General features: G+C 40.9%; 1 protein-coding gene across 2 annotated transcripts in view; it reads left to right on the top strand.

The window, feature by feature from the left end:
* Positions 1-8644: 8644 nt before the first annotated feature.
* LOC131219159 (probable E3 ubiquitin-protein ligase HIP1) overlaps positions 8645-24757 on the top strand; it is a 44532-nt gene continuing 28419 nt past the window's right edge. Inside the window, exon 1 of one of the 2 annotated variants that reach the window (XM_058214177.1) lies at positions 8645-8875. The gene's annotated coding sequence lies outside the window, so the exon portion shown is untranslated. Of the gene's footprint in view, positions 8876-9007; positions 9258-24757 lie in introns of those variants that run through there. The other variant, XM_058214178.1, reaches the window with a different exon arrangement.

A 24757-nucleotide genomic window follows, 5' to 3' on the forward strand; every position in this document is an offset into this window, starting at 1 on the left:
CCCTATAAACTCTAAAACTCTAGGAATCAACCCTAAACCCAATCAACCTAGTCCCATAAACCTGACAGAAACCTAATCCTAAAAACCAAGCCTTAGGAAAAAAACCCAACCCACTGAGTCAACCCACTAAGTGAGCCTACATAACCTACCCAGTTAACTCACCTTGTTAAACTAGTTCCAAAACCCATCTGGTCCAAGTCCACTTTCCAAGCTAATCGAAATACAGAGGGAGACAACAAAGCAGCCCCAAATGGCCAAGCCTCCCCACGTGTGTGTAAGGAGCATCCCTCAAAAGCCAAATCTATGTCAAATGATGAGCCGCCCCGGGGTGTTGCTCACCGCGTGGCACATTCCATCCTTTTGTAAGTTGTTCGTCTGTGCGCATGCACCTTTGCAAATCCCAAGCACGTGCAAAAAGTCAAATTATTCCAATAACCCCTCCCTTGTACTAAAATTACACCTTATATCCTTAAATTCAACTTATGAGATCTTGCTACATGGCAATCTCAAATCCCATCCATCGAAACCATTGATAGCCTCAAGCTTTACAAGAATTACACACGCACACACACACCCCTACAAATACCCCCCTCACTTTACATTTCAATCATCCCCTCTCAACCAACTCCCCCCCCCCCCCCCCCCAAAAAAAAAAAAAAAAATCCCCTCTAAAATCCCACACTCATTTCAATCATCCCTCGCGCTTATCCACTCCCCCTCAAGCCTTAGTCTAGCCACTCCATCCTTTCACCAAAGAGAGGAAAGAGTCATAGGAAAGAGTGCAGCCCGGGTCAAGCTTCATGTAACGTCTTGAAAAAATTCGTACAAAGACCCGAGTACCACCTCAGGTAGATATTACGAAGGACCAAATCCTTTAGAAAATTGGATAAAAATTTACTAAGTGCTAAACTAGATTAGCTGTGAATTAGTTTGAATCACTTTAAATACGAACTGCAAGATCCAAAACTAACAGAATCTCTAGCGCCATACTATCTGAAAACATAGGATCAACCTCAAAACCTAGTTGCTCTTGGGAGCATCGCGAAACTCCGTATCGGACCTGGACTGCGCATCGAACGTCTGATTTCTATAAAACTGTACAACTATGACCGCTTTGCTGAGCTTGACAACCACCTCGGAAATCAAGTCTTAATAGTATCCAGAAATGTACAACTTGAGCCCGGACATGAAGTGTGTGAGAAACGCGAATATCTTTAGAAAATGAACTGAAACTTAAGTGAATTGAGTCGTTTGCTTGCAGGCAAAATCTAAGGTTTCAGAACGTCAGATTCTAACCCAACTACACCCTCGGATCAGAGAAAATTTCCAACACATATCAGTGTACTCGTGGCCCTGATCGAGTACCAGTGACCGTTGAACTGAAACTGGTCCTCCGCGGTCGATTTATAAATCCGATCGGACCGAAAACTTAACTTGACCTGGATCCCATGTCAGGGAACTTATTCCTGACCGTATGTAGAAAAGGGGCCTCCAGATGTGCTCCATTGGACTGAAACATTGACTTTTGGTTATAACTTAAGTATACCATGGCCCTGGGGCCATTCTCATCAATTTTGGGCCTATATAAGGGCCTTAAACCCTCTCTCTCCCTTGCCATACGAATTTTCAACCCTAAGAGAGAGAAGAGAGAGAAAAGAGAAGGAGAAAGTGAGGAGAAGAGAGAGAGAGTTAGGGTTTGTTCCTGGGATTCAATCCCATCGCTCTACGTGCTAAACCGATCTATTTGTGTCATTATTCCGGCGATTCCGACTCCATTCTTGGGTAAGAAATCTTAACCCTAATCGGTTCTAGGGATTAAAATAAAGTAGACGATGAAATAACTAACCTATTTCATGATATAGGTTGTCATTGTACCGTAGAAAAAGGCAAAGAGTTCAAACTGAGCTCGTTACGAGTCTACCGGCAAAAGGTGTGGACTATAAACGTTTAGGTTATGGTTTTCAAGGCTTTTCAATGTCAGCAATGATTTATGTTTGACTTGATTGCTATCACATATGCTTAGATGCTATGTTTTCCGCATGTTACACATATATACTATGTTGATTATAATGCAATCTACGTGTTTGTTTAAATGTTGGAATGAATATGGAATTTGGATTTGTGCTTGCCATGATTATTAAATGTAAGTATATGATTGTTGTAGGTGTGGCATCTCCTTCATGAAAAGACTCGCCATAATATATGTTGTAACCAATATATTACATGTATATTGATATGTGTAGTCTAAGCGTTTGATAAAATACGTGAATGAGAACATGCTTGTTGAAATGTATTTAATGAGAGTGTTGAGATAGGATTCTCAATTCCCTCATCCGTATTTACAGTCTCCTTTGTGTAACCTATCTTACTACTATGTGATTTATGAATGAAATACCTATATATGTTAACATGTACACTATGTGTTTCTTAAAATGCTCAAATGAGATTTATATTTAGATTGGTTGTCACATGCTGTCTTTGACTATCACATGTGATGCTATTATTGGGAGTGTGATTGGGCTACGATGTAATCTAGGTAATCGGTAATGGTTTACGGTCAGTGGTCGAGCTGTTTTAGCCATGACAGATACGTTCGATGAATTCAAGTCGTACACTGTTTATCAACAGTGGTTAGGCCACGCGGAATGCTTACGCATTCCATGTCGATTAAGTTAACGTGCGCTCGTACCAGTCGAGCTCGTCAAGTAACTCAATTGGCTAAATATATGTTCACCATGTATGGACGCTACTATTTGAACCTAAGGTACCAAACTTATCAGTGAAAAGCCCGTGTAACCTTGATACTACGATCCACCAAGACTCATGAGTCGGGCATGGTGGTATGGGACACCATGGTCAAGCTGTCGGCCTACGCTAGGGTGACGAGGCTCCCCATAGTATCCAGTGAGCAACCCAAACTTATGAGCCGAGTACGGTGGTATAGAACACTGTATTCGAGCTATCGGCCTACACTGACGTAGCCTGGCTGTGGTCCCCAGTCGGGTTATTGATGAGCCTTCAAAAATAGACTGCCAGTTGGTAGGGCATTGGTAGAGTGACCTTGAGTACGAAATAGGCCTACGCTGACGGTGACGAGCCTCTCGTAGCGACCTTGGGTGTAAACTCTCGAACCTGCCTATCATATGTGATTAACTAGGATTGACAACCCTAGATGGATCATTCTTTGGGTAAATGATATAAAGGGAGGTACCTTAGCTTCCTAAACATGCTGTATGAACAAGTCTAATTGAGAACTTAGCTAATCACGTACATGCGCCGATTTGCATGTGTCTTTAGCATTGGAGTTGAGCATAGATGAAGAGGTGTATGCTGCGATCGTGAGATGATGTCGCAGAGGGAGTGCAGGTGAGGGCATGCATCATTAACTTATATCATCCTTGCATTAATCAGAGTACCTAGGAATGCTTGTTGTGTTGCTTTATCATTATTGCTTGACTGAATTGATAACATGTTAACCTTTGCCTTATAGCTCCACTAAAGCTGGGCAGAAAGGGACTGATCTAGCGGATGCGACCCAATCTGCCCTGAACAGATCTGAACCGAAGGCCATGATCGGCCTGGATCGAGTTGGGCTAGCAAGATCCGACCGTTAATCGGATCGATTTCAGATCAATGGTCAACCGGACCGACCCGATCCGAAATTCGATTCGAATGGATTCGATCCGATCAGATTCGATTTGATCCACATAATGTTTGTTTACCATTGTTTCCTGTAATGTTGTCCACTTGAGATTAGGATATACCTCTCTTTTTTTTTTAATACCATCAAATGATTTAGAAAAATAGATGGACAGCATAAATGAAGTAAATACATCATGGTGGGGCCCACAAAGCACTGACTTACCATCATTTAAATAGTGTGATGCGGAGTACCCAATCTACTTCTCTCACACGTCCCCATGTTCCTCGAGCAGAGCTCCCTGACAGTTGAGGGAAATTGGGGAAAGAAATTCCTACCGTTGAAACCTTCCTGGACCCCACCTTGATGTTTATACGCAATCCAAACCGTTTATAAAGTCATTCCAAATTGGATGAAGTGAAAAAACTAAAAATATAGCCTGATACAGAAATTTTATGGCCGTAAAAATTATCAACGGTGCTCACTGAATAACAACTATTTCCTCTCATGTGGCCCAGTTGAGTGCTTGATACATCTATTTTTTGGTCGCACATCCTAAAATTATCTCTCAAAAAGGATGGATGGGGTAGATTTCACACAAACATATCGGTGGGGCCCACCCAGCATCCTTGCGCAGGAACTCCCTGCGAAAGGCTTTCGCAAGAAATCCGCGTCCAAGGATTGGCTACTCACCAGCCCGTGGGTGCTCTGTGGATCCCACCATGATGTATGTGTTTCATCCATTCCGTTCATCCATTTTATAGATCATTTTAGGGCTTTATATAAAAAAATGATAGGGATATAATCTCAGGTGGACCACACTACAGGAAAACAATAACGATTGGATATCCACCATTATAATCCTCCTAAGGCCCACTGTACTGTTTATTTGAAATCTAATCTGTTGATTAGGTCATAAGGACTTAGAAGAAGGGAGACAAAAAATATCAGCTTGATAAAAAAACTTTTATAACCTCCAAAACGTTTTTAATGGTCAACGTTCATTCAACACTGTTTCCTATAATGTGGTCCACTTGAGATTTCGATATATCTCTTTTTTTTTTAATAACATAAAATGATCTATAAAAATAGATGGAGGGCATGGATGTAACACATACATCATGGTGGGGTCCACAGAGCGACGACCGGTGGCAAGGGAGTAGCTAGTCCGTTTCGTGACGCGTCTAACATCCTTGTGATCCGGGCGCTCCTCGAGCTTCGAGTTGTACGAACGGTTTAAAGGAGATCAAAGTTATATGGGCCCCACAGTGATGTATTTATTATATCTACACCACTCATATATTTTTATAGATCATTATAGAGCATTTTTCAAAAAATGAATAATATCTAAAGATCATCTGGACCACACCACAAATATCAGCAAAGAATGATTTTCAATTGTTAAACCATTCGTGTGGTCCACTTGATAGTTAGATCTGTCTTATTTTTCGTCTCAAGCCTTGAGACAAGCTTGCCAAATGGATGAATGGTTTGGATATAACACCTACCCCATGATCAGATCCACTAATGTGGATACACAATTCAAATTCATCCTGCGCAGATCGTGCTTGCGTGAAAAGCAAATAGTTCCGTGAAGAGCAAGTAATTTTAAAAGTTAAATAAAAACATATACACGGAGATTAAAAGTTCTTTCAGAGCCATGTGGGGCCCACCTTGATGTATATATTTCATCTAAGCCGTTTATTCATTTTGAAATATTATTTTAGTCATTGGGCACAAAAAGGAGATATATTAAAGGTTAACTTAGACCACATCATATGAAACAATTTGATTTAATTCATACTGTTCGAATCGTACCTAATCTGACCCAGCTCGGTTTTCTTGACCGAGGCGGACTCGGTTTGGGTAAGGTCAACCAGGTATCGGGTCTGTCCGAATCAGGTGACCCGGATCCGGTCTTGGATCGGATCGAGTATGTGTCTAACCATTAGAAATTCGGATCTGATCGAGTTATACCTGATCTGATCCGATCAGGACCGATGCCCAACTCTAAGCTCCACTATGTTGATCACTCACTCCCACGTTCTAGGACGATGCTTTAAACACCAACCAGACCATGTTGTAGTTACAGATGATGGCGATGCTTACGAAGCAGAGCCAGACTTTTATAATGACGAGGAGGAGTTCTCCTACATGCAGTTATCAGGCGAGTTTATGTAGACCATGTTCTGATCGACGGGGATTACTGGGATGCTGACTAAATGACATTACACATTTTGTACATTTTGGAATTTAACATATAATTAATTGACCGGTAACATGATCATACTCAGGAGACGTATAATTACTTATATGCTTTATATACTTATCACAATCTTCCGCTTGTGTAATTTAACTGTCTCTGGAGTATGATATATTGTTTTAGTATAATCCCACTTATGTTTAATGCACTAATATGAACAACATTTAATCATCATTATCTATGTTGCATAAGTGATGTGTTGGAACTCGGGACGTGGGCTCCTGCTCGACCCCCGATTTTCAGGGCGTTACACTTCGTCTAACCCAACTTCAACCATCGGAGTCATCCATATCTCAATGCAAGTCTCTCAATCCAACCCTTGCATCACTACCATCCATCTAGCTGTTCAATATGCAATCAAGCTTAATATAGTCCAATCATTTGCATTATGCAACACTTCTCTCATTCATTCAAACACACTTTTGCACCAGATTGTCATGGGAGTATGCCTTGCGGCTTGCTGATATAATTGAATCTTGCTTATTAGAAACCCTGTTGATTAATTTATATTTTTGTTACAAGCATTGCAATTTACATACATCATACACAATTTGCATATGAGAACTGATCCTTAACCCTCAAGAATAGTCAAATCATGTGAAGTAGAGATTGTACGAAAGTACGGACAGATTGGGTGCTTAACACCTTCCCACTCTGTAACCGTGATCCCTTATTAATAATCTCTAGTTACAAATTAACGAAATCATATTCGCGTTTAGAATCTATGGATCCTCTATCCTAATGTTTTTATAGGGTCTAGCTGACTATAGAAACAAATAATTTGTTAGTGGTGACCCTGGTCAAACTTACACTCTCTCAATCACAACTCAAGCCCCAAAAGCCCTCGAGAGTGACACCCATGGAAAGCGAGTCGATTCGTCCAAGACCTGTTGTCAACACTTTCATTAGTCTACATTAAGCACCGAAAATGGATGTAAACAATGCCCCCCATCCCTTTGTATTGAGAGATGCGATGGGACATTTGATGTTCGAGTTTCGACGGTCATTTCGACATGTGACGCATGGCAGCATGGGGTTCGCATTTGACCGCCGTGCAAGTTAATGCAATCGTCAAAATTCATCCGGCATAATTACCAGTTTTAAATGCGGATGTGAAACCCAATGTAAACATATTAGATCTTCCTCATCATAACTCAGAATGAAGCAAACTTAAGCTTGTTATAAAGATCGTTTGACTACTTTTCTAATGAATTATAAATCACATTGATTACAGATGGCTTGACCTGTCATTGTCTGACACGAAGTATGCTTTCTATGCCATCATGGTCACTCTGTATACAAGAATAGCCATACTAACTTGATCTCGACATAACTTGGAAACGATATCTTCACACCTCAACATTGTGTTATTTAAGGGAGACTAATTAAGGAGGAGAGTTTTTCTTGGATGAAAAGAGTTCATTTTATCTATTTTTCACACATTAGTTGTTTTGTTTACACACGCACTCACACCCACACATTCACACCAAGGTGGGATTTCACCACAATAATTACTTGAACCCACGGCCTCATGTTGAAACTCTTGTGAGTCTACCAATGAGGCGTGAGTAAAGACTCCACATCAGCTATTAAGTTCAGCAAGTTTTTAAGGTTTTTAAGTCCAGAATGAGTGGCCTTGACCCGATCTTCATTGGATTTGGCATTGGCTGATTGTATCCTATGAGTTTTTGGGTGAGGTGTTGAGGACCCTTTCGACTTCTGACCCGTTTGGATTTTCTTTGTTCATTGGCTTGATTAAAAGCAGTTTTATCGTAGAGATGCAGGGTCAGGGTTTCCTGAGGGTTCGATCATTTTGTTTATGATTAGATTGGTCGGGTCCTTAATTTACCAATTTGGCCCATCAATTGTTTTCGGGACTTGACGAGGATGCTCCTCATTTGATTAATTTGGATTTAGATTATTTTTAAGTTAATATGATATATTTTTTTTTTATATAAAAAATATATAAGTTGATTTGAAGCTCAAAGTGTAGTTTATTCTTGTTTTGGGTGGGGCGTTTATAGAACATGAGCCCAAAATGAGGTAAATCTAAAGCTCATGTGGACCACACCAAGAAGTCATGGGGATAATGACACTGGCCTTTGAAACCTATCGAGGGCCCACTATGAAGAAGACAACACATTTCACAATGTTGATGATGGTTGGGTGTCTTTTCACACACGGGCTAGATAGGCTCTCAAAATGCTCATACCCTCTGCTTTACTGGACCATTGTAGTCAGACCAGGTAGTGATCACCTATCAGGCCCAAGTGAGGGCATCTATTGAGGCATAAAAAGTCATCTTTCTAAGTTGGGCCATGGTTGATAACAAAATGTGGGCTTTTGCACACTCAATTAAGAATTGAAGTGGGATTGACCCTGTGAAAGACACATTTCAAGTTAGATGATAAAAGACGAAATGACTCTTCCTCAAGAGATGCTTTATGGTTCATTGAAAAGTTTAATAAATTATCTTTCTAATAAACTTAAAATCACTTGATTGGAGTTATGACATGGTAAACGCAGTCAATTTATCAAAGTCACGCGGGGCTGATTGTAAAAACAACTTGAGTTGTATCATTTAAGACTCTGGGCCATTTCAAAGGGCAAACAGTCACCAAATCAGATCTGAGGACGGCGTGGATAAAATACAAATACCATGGTGGAGCCCACATAGCGCCGTTCAGTACGGAGTCGCGGTGGCCAGTGTCAGTATGCAATCCGCGGTCCTTAACAGGGGCTTGCTACATCCCACTCGAACGCGCGTGTCAGAAAAAATAAAAAAGGAGAATGGATGGATGGAAGGGTTGGGTGACAACGGCGTAGGAAACAGATGTGCAATGTTGATCTCCCGGGCGGAAGAAACAAACATGTAATACAGAAGAGAAGGGGGCAACTCTCCAGAGAGAGAGGAAGCGACACATGTATTACAGCGGATTCTCCACGGGCAATCGGTTTCTCCTGCCTAATTGGTCAGCGCCACCCCAACCCCAACCTCTTTATTTTTTTATTTTTTTTTCTTTATATTTTTTTCCCAACAGAGAGAGGGTCCTCTTCTTTATTTTCATAAAAGAAAATAGAAATAGAAATAGATATTTCTATTACTCGTGTGGAATTTCCATTCATCGCCTTCCCATTTCCCCACCCTTCCCTCCATCAATCGCTGTGACGAAGAGAGAGGCCGGCCTCCTCTCCTCTGAGTCCCTTCCCTCTTATCATCCATCTTAGCTCAATCTTACAAGGTCTATCTCACCCGTTCGATCTCGTTCTCCCTCTCTCTCTACCATCTTCTTCAGGCACACAAGCTTCTGCATGTCTTTCCATCAAGGGTGTCTTCTTTCATTACATACTTCTGTAAGATTATTGAGTTATAGTTCCCTACTCTGCCCCTTTCCTCCCTGGCATCTTTCATTTTTCATGCAATCAGGCGATGCGAAAAACCGAAATGCCCTTCATTACATTGATCATTAGCATCACAGGCCCTTTTGTTTTCCACTTTCTTCGCGTTTATGCACTTTGGGGATTTTCATTTTCTCATGGCTTTGGGTTATGAAATTTGGGGACTTTTTGATGGGGACATCAGAGGGCCTACTTGAGTATACCAGAGGTGGAGGCGACCACCGACATCAGCCCAACCCTCTACGTGGATGGGAAACAAGTTCTGGATGGGGCCCGTCGGACCACTTTGAAGACCTCACATGCATTGGACGTGACCCCAGATTGGGATGATGCATGTGGGCTGCTTAAGAGTTTTAGTCATAGGTTTTTATTTTCGTGTCAATCAGACTGTTGGATCTTGTTGATTGAGACATCGGGCCCCAAGAGGATCTTTCTTTATTTTTGTTTTTTTATTTTTGTTTTTATTTTTGTTTTTTTTAATTTTTGTTATTTTAGGATTTATTAGATAGTTGAGATTGCACTTAGGTGTTTTAGTGTGCTTGTTTTGGATTATGGGCCATAATTCTTACGTAGATGACAATTTTGTAAATTTTGGTATTTTTGATATAGAAGCAAGAGGGGGGGACGCCCAACCCTAATGGTGCTTGGAGTAAAGAAAACAAAAAGCTGGTCTCTCTTGAGAAAAACTGTTCTTCATCTTCTTTTAGGATTTGTGAGAAAACCCTCCCTTCCAATCGGATTGTGGAAGGACTAGAAGATTGCTTGGTGGTGGACTCCTCCAAAGTTCTCTTCTTACTCTTTCTCTTCTCCAACAAGGTACACAACTCTCTTCACTTTTCTTCTTCTTCCTTTTTCAACAACTCCTCTAAAACCAAAACCTTTTCATCCCACATCCATTTTTTTTAAAAACCTTTATCCATCAAAACCCAATCATCCATCGAACCTACACGTCCGTCCATATGGACAACCCTATCCCCTTGTATTTTTACATCTTCCTTCTCCTTACATCATCCTCTATACCCTTTTGCTCACCCTAGCGTCAATCTTAAACCTAAAACCGTAATCCCCAATTTCCTAAAACTCTTAAGTCCCTAAATCCGTAAGTCTCAAATTCCCAAAATCCCTAAACCTTGACTCCCGATGCCCAAAACCTCCTTCAAAAAATCCGATTTTCAAACAAACCCATTTTCCCTATATCTGATTTTTATAGTGCCAATGTTTATTCATGTGAATGTTGCCCTACCTATGCTAGATTGGAAGTCCCAACTTTCAAGCGGGCCACTCTTGTGATATTTTATACTTTCATGCACAGTGTATGTGATAGCCTAGGTCCATTGAGTGGTTAATCTGAATTTTCATAACTTATAATGTGGATGTGCTTGATTTTACTTGTTAAACGCTTAAATTGATATGTAGTTTGATCTCACATCATTCATCCTAGGCTAGTTTCACTCGTCTACATCAAATTTGGTATTAGAGTGAGGTTCTAGCGTAGGTTAGTGTTCCCCATTCGAACCGAGAGTTGTTAGATGCATTTAGAATCTACAAGCACCCCATTACATGCCTAGATTAGTATCTCATTGAGCACCATCAAATCTGATTTTTTTTAGTGTCACATTTAGGTGGTGTCAAATCTAAATTTTGCATTGCATTCATAATATAGTCCTTATAGAGTCTGGATTGTCTTTCCTTAGGGTCGTTTAGTGTATGCAAACACGAACAGGTTGTGGTTTTGGTCTATTCCCTACCATGAACCCGGATTAGATTGCCAAGGCTCTCAAAAAGATTAACCGCCGTCTGACGGCCATTGAGACTCACAATAGGACCATTGCCGTAAAATTGACTATCAGTAACCATCGTATCACGCGGCTAGAGGCTATCACTAAGGAAGACCACCAGTCTCAGGCAGGATAGCCAACAGATGAGGACCCAGTTGAATAGGGTCTAGTCCTAATAAAACCCATTACGAGTCATAATAGGAACTTTGGTCATGGAGTGGGTCATGTAGGACCGCACACCTCATGCGCCCCGTAGAGAGTCGCAAGATCATTACAACCTTGAGGATAGGGTTATGAAGAGCGTCAAAGTCGATGCTCCCGGCTTTGATGGCCACTTGAACCTGAAGGATTTCCTTGATTGGCTAGCTGAAATGGACCACTTCTTTGAGTGGCATGATATGTCAGATCGTTGTCGAGTGATGTTCGTAAAGATGAAGTTGATAAGTCAAACTAAGCTATTCTGGACCAATACGAAACGGAAGGCTGAGTGGTGTGGAGATGAGCCCAATACATCATGGGTTGAGATGAAATAGGTCCTTAGAGAAAAATATCTCCCGCTTTCCTACCGTGAGTGTCTTTTGGACCAGTGGTAGTCCTTGAGACAAGGGTCGATGCCTGTCACGGATTACATCACCAAGTTTTGAGGAATATATGATGTGATGTGACATTGATGAGCACCCTTCAGTGACTCTGACTCGTTTTAGGATGGGCCTTCGGGCTGACATTAGGCGTGAGCTCATCCCTTGTGATGTTCATACACTAAAGGAGACCTACCTTAAGGTAGATGAGCTTGAGTGATACCTAGTGCAACCAATCATGTATCGGTTTGGGGCTAGGGATTCTAGTGGCAAGGTTACTCCTCAGCGAGCTAAACCTAACCCTAGAAGCCAGACTAAGCCCCCAACTAGTGCTCCCATCTATAACAAAGATGTTAAAGGTAAGAGTCTAGCCAACACTAGTTCGAAGGGAAGTGAGTACATGCAGTGTTACCGTTGTAATAACTATGGTCACCTCGCAAAGGAATGGCCGAGCAAAGAAAGAGGTTTAGCTCTTATGATAGATGACATAGATGAGGATGCCTGGAGCGATTGCAATGTAGAGGAACATGAGCCTGACATTGGTGCTAGTGATGAGGAGTTCTATGAGCAGGAGACCCTAACACTCGTAGTTGTCAGATGCACCTTTGCCCAGGCTAAAGAAAATGATGATTGGTGCAGGAACATGATCTTTTACACTTATGCCAAGTGTGGAGAAAAGAATTGTAAAGTGATTGTGGACAGTGACAGCTGTGCCAACATGGTCTTTACCATCACCGCTAGTCGACTGGGCTTGAAATCTGAGTCTCACCCTCAGCCCTACATAGTGTCGTGGGTTGATGAGTTCTCTATTACGGTTTCACAACAGTGTCTTATCCCCATCCAGTTTGGGTCATATAAGGATTCGTTGTGGTGCGATGTGGTTCCCATGGATGAAGTTGATAAGTCAAACTAAGCTATTCTAGACCAATATGAAACGGAAGGCTGAGTGGTGTGGAGATGAGCCCAATACATCATGGGTTGAGATGAAATAGGTCCTTGGAGAAAAATATCTCCCACTTTCCTACCGTGAGTGTCTTTTGGACCAGTGGCAGTCCTTGAGACAAGGGTCGATGCCTGTCATAGATTACATCACCAAGTTTTGAGGAATATATGATGTGATGTGACATTGATGAGCACCCTTCAGTGACTCTGACTCGTTTTAGGATGGGCCTTCGGGCTGACATTAGGCGTGAGCTCATCCCTTGTGATGTTCATACACTAAAGGAGACCTACCTTAAGGTAGATGAGCTAGAGTGATACCTAGTGCAACCAATCATGTATCAGTTTGGGGCTAGGGATTCTAGTGGCAAGGTTACTCCTCAGCGAGCTAAACCTAACCCTGGAAGCCAGATTAAGCCCCCAACTAGTGCTCCCATCTATAACAAAGATGTTAAAGGTAAGAGTCTAGCCAACACTAGTTCGAAGGGAAGTGAGTACATGCAGTGTTACCGTTGTAATAACTATGGTCACCTAGCAAAGGAATGGCCGAACAAAGAAAGAGGTTTAGCTCTTATGATAGATGACATAGATGAGGATGCCTGGAGCGATTGCAATGTAGAGGAACATGAGCCTGACATTGGTGCTAGTGATGAGGAGTTCGATGAGCAGGAGACCCTAACACTCGTAGTTGTCAGATGCACCTTTGCCCAGGCTAAAGAAAATGATGATTGATGCAGGAACATGATCTTTTACACTTATGCCAAGTATGGAGAAAAGAATTGTATAGTGATTGTGGACAGTGACAGCTGTGCCAACATGGTCTTTACCATCACCGCTAGTCGACTGGGCTTGAAATCTGAGTCTCACCCTCAGCCCTACATAGTGTCGTGGGTTGATGAGTTCTCTATTACGGTTTCACAACAGTGTCTTATCCCCATCCAGTTTGGGTCATATAAGGATTCGTTGTGGTGCGATGTGGTTCCCATGGATGTCGGCCACATCATCTTAGGTAGGCCCTAGTTGTTTGATTTGGATGTTATAATATTTGGTCACTTGAATATACAAACGTTCATGTTTGAGGGCAAGAAAATTAGATTGAGCCCCCCTACCACCCAAGAACACTCCAGAAAAGGAGGCCACCAAGAAGGGTCATCCCGGTACTTCGAGGAGGTCCAAGCATAAGTCTCTTCATATTATTAATGAGAAAGAGTTCGAGAAAGAGACTAGATCGGATTCGGAGGTGTATACCCTTGTGGATAGAGCGGCTATGCCCCATATTAGTTTACCGTGATGTGATTTCGGTGATGTATGAGTTTAGAGATGTTTTTCCTGATGATCTCCCAGATGAACTTCCACCTATGAGGGACATTCAACATGTCGTTGATCTTGTCCCTAAGTTGACTCTCTCAAACCTTCCTTATTACAGAATGAACCCAGTATAGCATGCGAAACTCAAAAAGCAAGTTGATGAGCTTCTGTAAAAAAAGTTCATTCAGGAGAGCATGAACCCATGTGCTGTTCCCGTCCTTCTGACGCCCAACCAAGATGGCACGCGGCGCATGTGTGTGGATTGTAAGGCCATCAATAAGATTACCGTCAAGTACCGGTTTCCCATACCGCGTCTTGACGATATGTTGGACATGATGGCCAATGCTACCATCTTCTCTAAAATAGACCTCAAAAGTCGGTATCACTAGATTCACATTTGCTAGGTGATGAATAGAAGACTGCTTTCAAAATGAAGGATGGGCTGTATGAGTGACTAGTTATGCCTTTTGGGCTGTATGAGTGACTAGTCATGCCTTTTAGGTTGACCAATGCCTCGAGTACATTTATGGGGGTGATGACCCGGGTGTTGAGACCCTTCATGGGGAACTTTCTAATCGTGTACTTTGACGACATCCTTATCTATAGCATGACTAAGGAATAACATCTCCACCATATGAGGCAAGTGTGTGGGATCCTTAGGGCAAATAAGTTGTATGCCACCCCCAAGAAGTGTTTGTTTCTGTCCAATAGTGTCACCTTTTTAGGTTTTATCGTGTCATTTGAAGGCATGTATGTGGATCCTGAGAAGGTCAATGCTATAGTCAATTGGCCTGAGCCGCGCAATATTCATGAGGTGTGTAGCTTTCATAGCTTGGCCACCTTTTATAGGCAGTTCATTAGTGGGTTTAGTTCTATTATGGCTCGTATTACTGATTGCATAAAGAAAGAAGAGTTCTAATGGACTAAAGCAGCCTCTTGGGTGTTCAAGGAGATTAAAGTCAGGATGACAAGCTCCATGCGACGTTTGGATTTTCCAAGGTTTTTGAGGTTGCATGTGATGTGTCTGGCGTAGGTATAGGAGTGCTTAGTCAAGAATGACACCCTGTCGCTTTCTTTAGTGAGAAACTGAGTGAAGCGAAAAAGTATTTTACCTATGACAAGGAATTTTATGCAGTAGTGCAGTCTTTGCACAATTAATGACATTATTTGTTATTGATGCGGACATCAGTGGGGCACCCTTTAGAGTGTACCAGAGGAGGAGGTGTCGCCGACAGAGTACTAGAGCGAAGGAGTTGATGTGGACAGACGTTGGGTCCATTGGACCCATTTTCTGACGTGCTACGAGTACAGGAGCGGCATGACCACACTCTGACTATAGATCCATGGGACGAATTTCACACCCTACCACACGGGTGTTTTAGTTTTAGGCTTTTTTGTTCTTTTCCTTATTTCAGGGGCTTTATTGCACTTTCTTTACTTTGTCTTTTTTGTTAATTTTCTTGTTTTCAGGCGCCTTAGTGTACTTTTACTTTTTTCATAGCTTATATATACGTTGTGAGAAACCCTATTTTGATTATTATTGAATGAATAGAAATTCGTTTCTTTTCTTCCTCTTTATTCAAGAGATTGGGGTTTCATGATTGGCCCTTGGGTGTTGAGGATTCCACTCCGATTTAAGGTTTCTTTCTTTCTAGATCTTTGAGGTGCAGGAAAAGGTAAGAATCATCTTCCTTTTCTTTTGACGACAAAAGGACCTGTGCCTTCCTCAAACTCTTCATTCTTCTCCCCTTTTGTTCCTCTCTGGATATCCCCATTCTAGTTTGAACAAAAAAGAAGGATGGTTAGTCAGTAGGATCAGATCCAAACTTGACTGTGGACTGACTTATGCTAGATCTGGGATATCCTAATATCCCTAGTTCCTCCCTTTTTACTATTTACACGATTTTATGCTAAGGGGCATAATCTTGACGGAATTACCTCATCTTTGTTTTGAAATTTACTTAATCCATTTGACTGGAAACAATTAGTTAATTGGTGTATTTATTTGAATATTCTTTAACCTAATTATACATGCATTTAGGATTAGGTCATCACATGTCCCTGCATTAGTTATTGTAAGAGTTCGTCTTATTCTTTGATCATGAGGCTTTGCGTTACCTTGACTCCCAAAAGAAGTTGAACCTAAGGCATGCCAAGTGGGTCAAGTTTCTTTAGGAGTACACTTTTGTGTTGAAGCACAAACATGGTTCTGAATGTCGGTATCGGTCGGCATATCGGCCCAACGGAAAATAATATGATACGATGTCGTGTATCAGTATCGGCCTGTATCAACCTGGATCGTTTAGATTTTTTTTTTTTTTTTCGAAGTAAAAAAAAAAATGGAAAATATTAGAAAAATAGGGGAAAATGAGATATCCAAGAATCTTTTTTTTTTTTTTGTATGTGTTTTGACCATGTATTCAATGATGTATCGGACCATTCTTTGATGAGAATGTTGTTCGTTGAAGGTCAATTGAATGGGCCCTAATTGAACACAAATAAAAGATGGTTTGGTAAATAATGGCCTCTTACATTCGAAATATAACAAAAAGAAGATGAAAATATAAAAAAGCAAGGGAAGGTTTACCATTCTTTTCGATTTTTCCCGTAATGGTCTACTTCGTTTCAATTTGTCGAATCTCATTCAAATCATTTGTTTTGATCCCAAAATAGGTTTAGATCTAGCCTAAAATGAGTTTTTAAGATTCTTCCATGGTTTAAATGAAAAGAAGAACAGGAGGCATGAGTGAAAAAATAATATTTCAAATATGGGATTTTATGGGCGTATTGGTTTGTATTCATATCGGGCCGATATGACCCCGTATCGCATATCGGCTTGTGCCGATATAGATATGATACGACCATATCGGCCGATAGGACACCAATAATCATATCCATGAGCACAAGGCCGGGGTTGAGAATAAACCTACCGATCACCGAGTCTTAGGGTTGCATTACTCCAATCAATGATCGTAGAAGTCACTGGGTTTGATCGATTAAAGGAAGATTATCCTAGTTGTCTAGATTTTGCAGAGGTGTACACATCGTTGTTAGGTGGTTAGTCTAGGGTAGTAGTTTGTCTTGGTTAATGGGTTTTGTTTAGAGGCAATAGATTGTGTATATCCCGTACGTCCCTCCGTGACTTTCTTGTTTGGGAGTTTCATGTTAAAGGGATAGTTGGTCATTTTGCGCGTGATAAACTATTGCCCTTGTAGAGGAGCGTTTCTATTGGCCAAGTCTCAAGCGAGACGTGGCTAACATTGTAGGGCAATGTATGACTTGTCAGCTGGCAAAGCAAAGAAAGCAGAATACATGATTATATACTCATTTGCCAGTTCCCCACACCCCATGCGTTGATGTTAGTATGGATTTCGTGCTTGGGCTACCGTAGACGATAAAAAAAGCACGATTCCATCTTTGTGGTTGTGGACCATTTTTTGAGAATGGCCCACTTCTTTCCATGTTCTAAAACGTCTGATGCCACTAACGTGGCTAAGATATTCTTTGGGGAGGTTGTTCGTCTACATGGTTTGTCGAAGACCATTGTGTCAGATAGAGATGTGCGATTTATTAGTAATTTTTCGAAAACTCTATGGCACATGATGGAACTAAGTTGCAGTTCTCTTAAACATACTATCCCTAGACTGATGGTCAAACAAAAGTTGTTAATCAAAGCTTAGGGAATCTGTTACGATGTCTGGTGGAAGACCATATTAGGACCTGGGATGCAGTTTTACCCGTAGCCGAGTTTGCATATAATAGTTCAATCAATAGATCCACATGAATGACTCCATTCAAGATAGTACTTGGGTATAAGCCTAGAACACCTTTAGATCTCATACCTATGTCTGTCTCATGTAGGCCATCTGAGTTTGCAGACGCATTTGCACGGTATATTCATGATTTGCATGGTGAGATCAGGAAGCACATTAATAGTAGTAATCAACATTATAAACTCTCTGCAGATTCATATTGTAAGTTTTAAGGAGTTTTAGGTGGGCGACTACATCATGGTCCGCATTAGGCCCGAATGATTCCCACAGGGAACTGTGAGGAAATTGCATGCTCGCAGTGCAGGTCCATACAAAATTTTGACAAGAGTGAGCCATAATGCATATGTGGTAGATCTTCCATCTACCATGGGCATTACTGTCACATTCAATGTGGAGGACCTTATGCCTTGTGACGGACCCACACATCCATCTTATAACTCTCCTGCAAACCTTTCTCTTATGATGTAGAGCGGGTCGCAGACACTTTCATGTCCAAGATGGATCAAAGAAGGCCCGATAGGAGGCAGAAGTCATCAAGACCGTCAGAACCTTAAAACAGGCACATCTTGCAAACCGAAATGAGTTACTCGACGTACCATACGTGATTTTGGGGTAGGACGAGCTACTTTAGCCAACCAACCCTGCTATGCTGGGTTGCCCACGCCGAATTTGCGAGATTCCATCATATCGACGGTCGAATTCCATGTTTATTTCCGTTTTTTCTATTTTTAGTAAGTTTTAGTTTGATTATAACTCTTCATCGGTTGGGCTTTAGGAGTTTTGTCCAACATTAAAAGTGCTTAGAATAATTAGGAGAATAATGTGGTTAAGCCACATAGGACACTTACTATAAAAAGTAAATTTACTATTTATAGTAAGTTGCGAATTTTAGGGAGTTTTAGTTGTAGTTTAATTCCGAAATTTCTTCCAAGGCTTGGTATCCCTATTTAAGGGGTTGTAGACTTGTTTATTTCATTCATGAATCAATTTTCAAAATTTCATGAATACTATTTCTATTTTCTTGCTTTTTCCTCGTGGATTCGGAGTAGTTATCCTTGAGGAAGACGGTGATCGACCTCATCACGATCCCTGCATCATCTTACCCCTCATGATGGTGTCCCTGACCCCGACCCCAGCCCCAGCCCTAGCCCATGGCCTTTGCCAGACCCTGCTTCCCACCTCTTGCTTTCTCTTCCATCACTACTTGGACGGAAAGAAGAGATTGAGGATGTTCTAGGCCACCAAGCGGTCTCTACTCACCATGGAGGATATCAAAAATACCTTGTGAAATGAAAGGCCAGGCCCGAGTCAGACAACACTTGGATTGCAGAGGTAGAGTTCCAACACATTGATCCTGACCTCCTCGAGCACTACCACAGTTCTATTTCACCAGTGACGAATTCTTTTCAGCCGGTGAGAGTTGATGGAGATATCAGAGGACCTACTCTAGTATACCAGAGGCGACCACCGACATCAATGCAACCCTCTCTTTGGATGGGAAACGAGTTCTAGATGGGGCTTGTTGGACCACTTTGAAGACCCCACATGAATTGGACATGCACCAGGAAGACCCACATTGGGATGTTGCATGTGGGCTGCTTAGGAGACATTTTTAGTCATAAGTTTTTATTTTTGTGTCGATCCAACTATTGGATCTTGTCGATCGGACCATTGGGCCGCCAAATCTTCTAGATCTGGGCCCCTTGGGCCCTGATCTTGCTTTATTCTTGTTTTTGTGTGTGGTTATTTTAGGATTTATTAGATGGTTGGGATTGCACTTAGGTGTTTTAGTGTGCTTATTTTGGATTACGGGCCCGGACACTTAAAGTGGATGATAATTTTGGTATTTTTGATATATAAGCAAGGTGTATTTTTTTTTTTTAATCCTATTGGTGTTTGGAGTAAAAGAAAACAAAAGACTTGTCTCTCTTGAGAAAAGCCCTCCTTCATCTTCCTTTAGAGTTTGTGAGAAAACCCTCCATTCCAATTGGTTTGTGGAAGGGCTAAAAGATTGCTTGGTGGTGGACTTATCCAAAGTTCTCTTCTTACTCTTTCTCTTCTCCAACAAGGTGCACAACTCTCTTCACTTTTCTTCTTCTCCCTTTTTCAACGACTCCTCTAAAACCAAAACCCTTTCATCCCACATCCATTTTTTAAACCTTTCCCCATCAAAACCCAACCATCCATCGAACCCACACGCACATCCGTACGAACCATCCTTACGGACAGCCCTATCCCCTCGTTTTTTGCATCATCTTTTTCCTTACATCATCCTCTACACCCTTTTGCAAACCCTAGCATCATTCTTAAACCTAAAACCGCAATCCCCAATTTCCTAAAACCATAAGTCCATAATTCCCAACAATCCCCAAACCTCGATTCTCGATTTCCAAAACCTCCTTCAAAAAATCTGATTTTCAAACAAACCCATTTTCCCCAAATCTGATTTTTATAGTGCCATTGTTTATTCATGTGAATGTTGCCCTACCTATGCTAGATTGGAAGTCTCAACTTCCAAGTGGGCCTCTCTTGTAATATTTTATACTTTCATGCACCGTGTATGTGATATAGCCCAGGCCCATTGAGTTGTTAATCTGAATTTTCATAACTTATAATGTGGATGTGCTTGATTTTACTTGTTGAACGCTTAAATTGATACATAGTTTGATCTCACATCATTCATCCTATGCTAGTTTCACTCATCCTACATCACTTTTGCTCTATTGTTTGCCCGCTATCGACTTATCACTGTTACGGCTACTGTTCCTAGCCTCCTTTGGTTGCTGTTCATGCAGATCATTTGGATTCTCTAAGGGCCCGTTTTGGATACCACCAAATAAGTTAACTTTTCTACTTACAATAGTAGATAAGTAACTTATTCGAGATAAGTGAGTTTGGCTTATAATCAATTATCAGTAGCTTTTTTTAATTTAAAGTTACTTAATCACTTCAGTTTAATAACTAGAAATCTAGATGAGCTACTTAAGGCATAAGTAGCTTATCTTTCGTAACTTACAATCCAAATGCCCCCTAAGGGTTGTCTGGATGATTGTAAAGTTTTGAGTTGTAAACACTTAACACCTGAAAGAGTTAAGGTGTAAAGTGTTTACAGTCTGTCTTGTTTGTCTTTAAGCTATAAACTGTTTAAAGGTAAACGGTTGTCTGTGTTTGGATCACATGTAGAGTTTTACAACCTATAATGGATTACTCACACCGGACAAAGCTTGGAGAGGTAAATCCCTATAAAACTTCAAATGACATATAAGGGCTTCATTTAAGATGGATCATTAGGTTGAATTCATCTTAATAAAGCCCGGAGCCGATCCTTACACTAAACTAAGCATTAGGTGGGCCACAGAAGTGGCCCACCAATTCAAATGTCTTTTATAAGGAGAAACTATTGAATATAGATAGTTAATTATAAACTATCATCAAATTAATAGCAAAGAGACCAATACAACAAGAGTTCACAGTCAACCCAGAAAACAAGAGGGCAAATAATTCCCAACCAATAGCTTCTGGCCTGACGGATTATGTTCCACAAGCATTGACGGTTTCGATCATTGAACCATTGCCCCACTTGTTCAAACTGAACCTTTATATTGTATAAAGTTACAAGAGTCTACTAAAGGACTCATTTGATCCTCTGGCAGAGTATGTATGACCAGTGTTCGAAATATCGATACTATTGGCCGATATTATCGTTATCGCACCCCTGTGAGACGATACACTCGCGATAACCCCTGGAAGATACCAAAAAACCCAAAATCTAGATATTGGCCGATATATCGTTGATATCGCACGATATTTCGACGATATCGCGCGATTTCCTCTCCATTATTGTCGGACATCGACGTCATCATCCGAAAAAATCGGGAAAAAAAATTAGAGGGTGGATTTCGGTACCTGTAGAAGAGCGCCATGATCGGAAGCTTCCATTTGGTGGGCCATTCGAATTGAAGCGTCGTTCCTAGGTTACCACAAATAAAATCTCTGATTTTGGAGAGAAATCCGGAGACATCCCTGTCGATACGATGAGATTTGGGAGAAATTTTAGGGTTCCGGCTTCCGGAACCCTCTGCTTAAAAATGAAGGTCGTTCGAGCCTTTTTTTTATCGAAATTGAGTACCGTACACCACCGAGCTAACTATGTGTTGACGTCACCAAGTTCTGTGGGTCCCATTATGAGGTATGTGTTATATCCAGACCGTTTGTCCATTTGGCGAGCTCTTCGTAAGGCTTTAGCCGAAAAATAAGACAGATCCAAAGATCAACTGGACCACACTACAAACAGCAGTGGTAGATTGAACGTCTACCAATGAAACCCTTTTGGGGGTCACGGAAGTTTTGGATCAATATGATATTTATTTTTCCTCTTCATCCAAGTCTGTGTGACCTAATCAACAGATTGGATGGCAAATAAACATTATGGTGGGCCCTACGAATGTATTAATGGTGAGAATCAGTCCCCCACTGCTATTTGTGGTGTGGTCCACTTGAGCTTTGGATATGACTCATTTTTGGGTTCATGATCTAAAATGATCTCTCCAAATGCATGAACGGTGTAGATATAATAAATACATTATTGTGGGGCCATGCAACTCTGAAATGTTTGCACAACTTGAGCTCGAGGAGCGTCAGCGCCGTACACGGATTTCCTGCTAAAGCCTTCCGCAGGAAGTTCTTGCACTTGAAATCTTAGTGGGGCCTACTATGATGTTTGTGAGGAATCCACTTCGTCTATCCGTTTTGTGAGATCATTTTAGGACATGGAGTAAAAAATGAGTAGGATCTAATACTCAAGTGTGCCAAAAATGTGAGGATCGAACATCCACACTTGAAATATTCGTGGGGCCACATAAGTTTTGAATCAGACTAATATTTGTATTTTCAATTCATCCGTGTAGGAATAACGTTATGAACGGTATGGATGGCATGTTAACATGACTGTCGACCCAGGGAGGTTTCAACGGTAGCAATTTTCCTACCCACCTTTTCCTTTAGTGCGGCCCACTTTAGTCTTGGATGCTGCTCATTTTTGCTCTCAAGTGCTAAAATGATCTCAAAAAACGAATGGACGAGGTGGATTTCTTACAAACATCACAGTGGGCCCCACCTAGGTTTCGAGCGAAGGAACTTGGCAGGAAATCTGCGTACGATCAGCGCCCCACTCCCAGTGTGGTGGGAAGTGGATCCCCTAGTGAGCAGTGTACTTTGTAAACTTTGTGGGCCCACTATAATTCATGTATTTTATCCACTCCGTCCATCCATTTTACCAGATAATTTTATGGTTTGAATGAAGAGAAAAAACTATTATTAGCTTGATCCAAAACTTTTGTGGCCCACTAATGGTCAATCACCATTGTTTCCTATGGTATGGTCTACCTAATTATTGGATCTGTTTTATTTTTTGGATAATGTCCTGAAATGATATGGAAAAACGGATGGATGGGGTTGATACTGAATATAGTTGTCTTAGTTCAATCAGACAACGCATAGCTTAGGACCCTATACAAAGGAAATCTATTATGTATACTTCTTTTTTGAAACTTTATGATTTAAAAGTGTGTATTAAGGGCCTTTTTAACAATCCCCAAAGTTTCATTAAAAAATTCAACCATTTTCCCAATGTTTCCCCATGTTTCCCAAAAAGTGCGATAAACTATGCGATACAAATGATATATCCCGTGCGATAACCAATATGTATTTGTATCCCAAGGGTGCGATATGTTGTGCGATACCGTTATTTCGAACACTGTGTATGACGGATGATACATGGACACTTGCTTTTGTAGATGTGACACATATATAACTTAAATTAGCCTGTCCAAATCAAGGAAACCACTATGGATAGTTTATAAGCCTAAAATGATATTTTCTCTCTCGAAAAAAAAGAAGCCTAAAATGATATTTGTTCACTGATTTTAGTCTTTGCTTTATGAAGATCTGTATGTTGAATTTGAACTGTTTATTTAGTTTTATGTTGACCGCCATTAACTATCATCACTGGAGTATTCAAACCCGTGATTCAATATAAAAATTGTTTCATGAATCATCTAAAGTGTGCCCCACTATTTGGATGTTTTAATATGAGGTTATCATACGCCACGTTTTCGATTTATTAGTGCCCCAGGATTGGACAACTTTCCTCTGGCCTTTTCCCAAGTCTTTTGGGAAGTGGTAAGTGCGACATAGTTGCCTTCCTGATGTAGTGCCCTCCTCCCCTTCATTACCCTAATCCCTAAGAAAGATGGCGCAATTAGTTTGAAGGAGGCAGATTAGTCTAATTGGTAGTCCATATAAAATTCTTGAAAAAAATTCTAGCACAGAGAAAACCATTTTAACTGGGTCAGGTGGTGATACTGTTCAAACAAGCAAGCAAGGTGTTTCTATATGTTGGTGCAACTTCCCATGGTTTGTCTCATGAAGATACATAATCTGTGCATGAAATGGAAATAATAATGCTATAAATAAAAAAGCAAAAAAGTGACTGTGTGGTTGTAACTTGTAACCATCTAATCTACTTATCTGGGTTGGTTTGATTGGATTTCATGAGATGTAACTTGTTAGTGTCTGTTTTGGTATGCTGAAACAGCGAACTGGCGTAGACCATTCGTTCCCCACACATTCCTCTTTTTGGTTTTACAATGGTTGGGACCAGTGTTTGAAATATCGGTATCGCGCTATGTATCGCACCCTTAGGATACAGATATGTATCGGTTATCACACGGGATATATCGTTTGTATCATATATCGCGCTTTTTGGGAAACATGGGGAAACATGGGGAAACGTTAGGAAAATGGTTGAATTTTTTAATGAAACTTCAGGAATTGTTAAAAAAGACATTAATATACACTTTCAAATCATAATATCTCAAAAAAGAAATGCCCATATTAGGTTTCATTTGTATAGGGTCCTAAGCCATTCGTTGTTTGATTGAACAATGCAACTATATTCAAATTGAATGCATAACATTTATAAATGTACCAAAACATGTATGATCTACACTAGTGCACACTAATGCATGAGATCTGCATCGTTCATAACAATAGGGTGAGCCCAGGAAGGTTTTCAATGG

The sequence above is a fragment of the Magnolia sinica genome, chromosome 11 (assembly GCF_029962835.1).
Source record: "Magnolia sinica isolate HGM2019 chromosome 11, MsV1, whole genome shotgun sequence".
Lineage (NCBI taxonomy): Eukaryota > Viridiplantae > Streptophyta > Magnoliopsida > Magnoliales > Magnoliaceae > Magnolia > Magnolia sinica.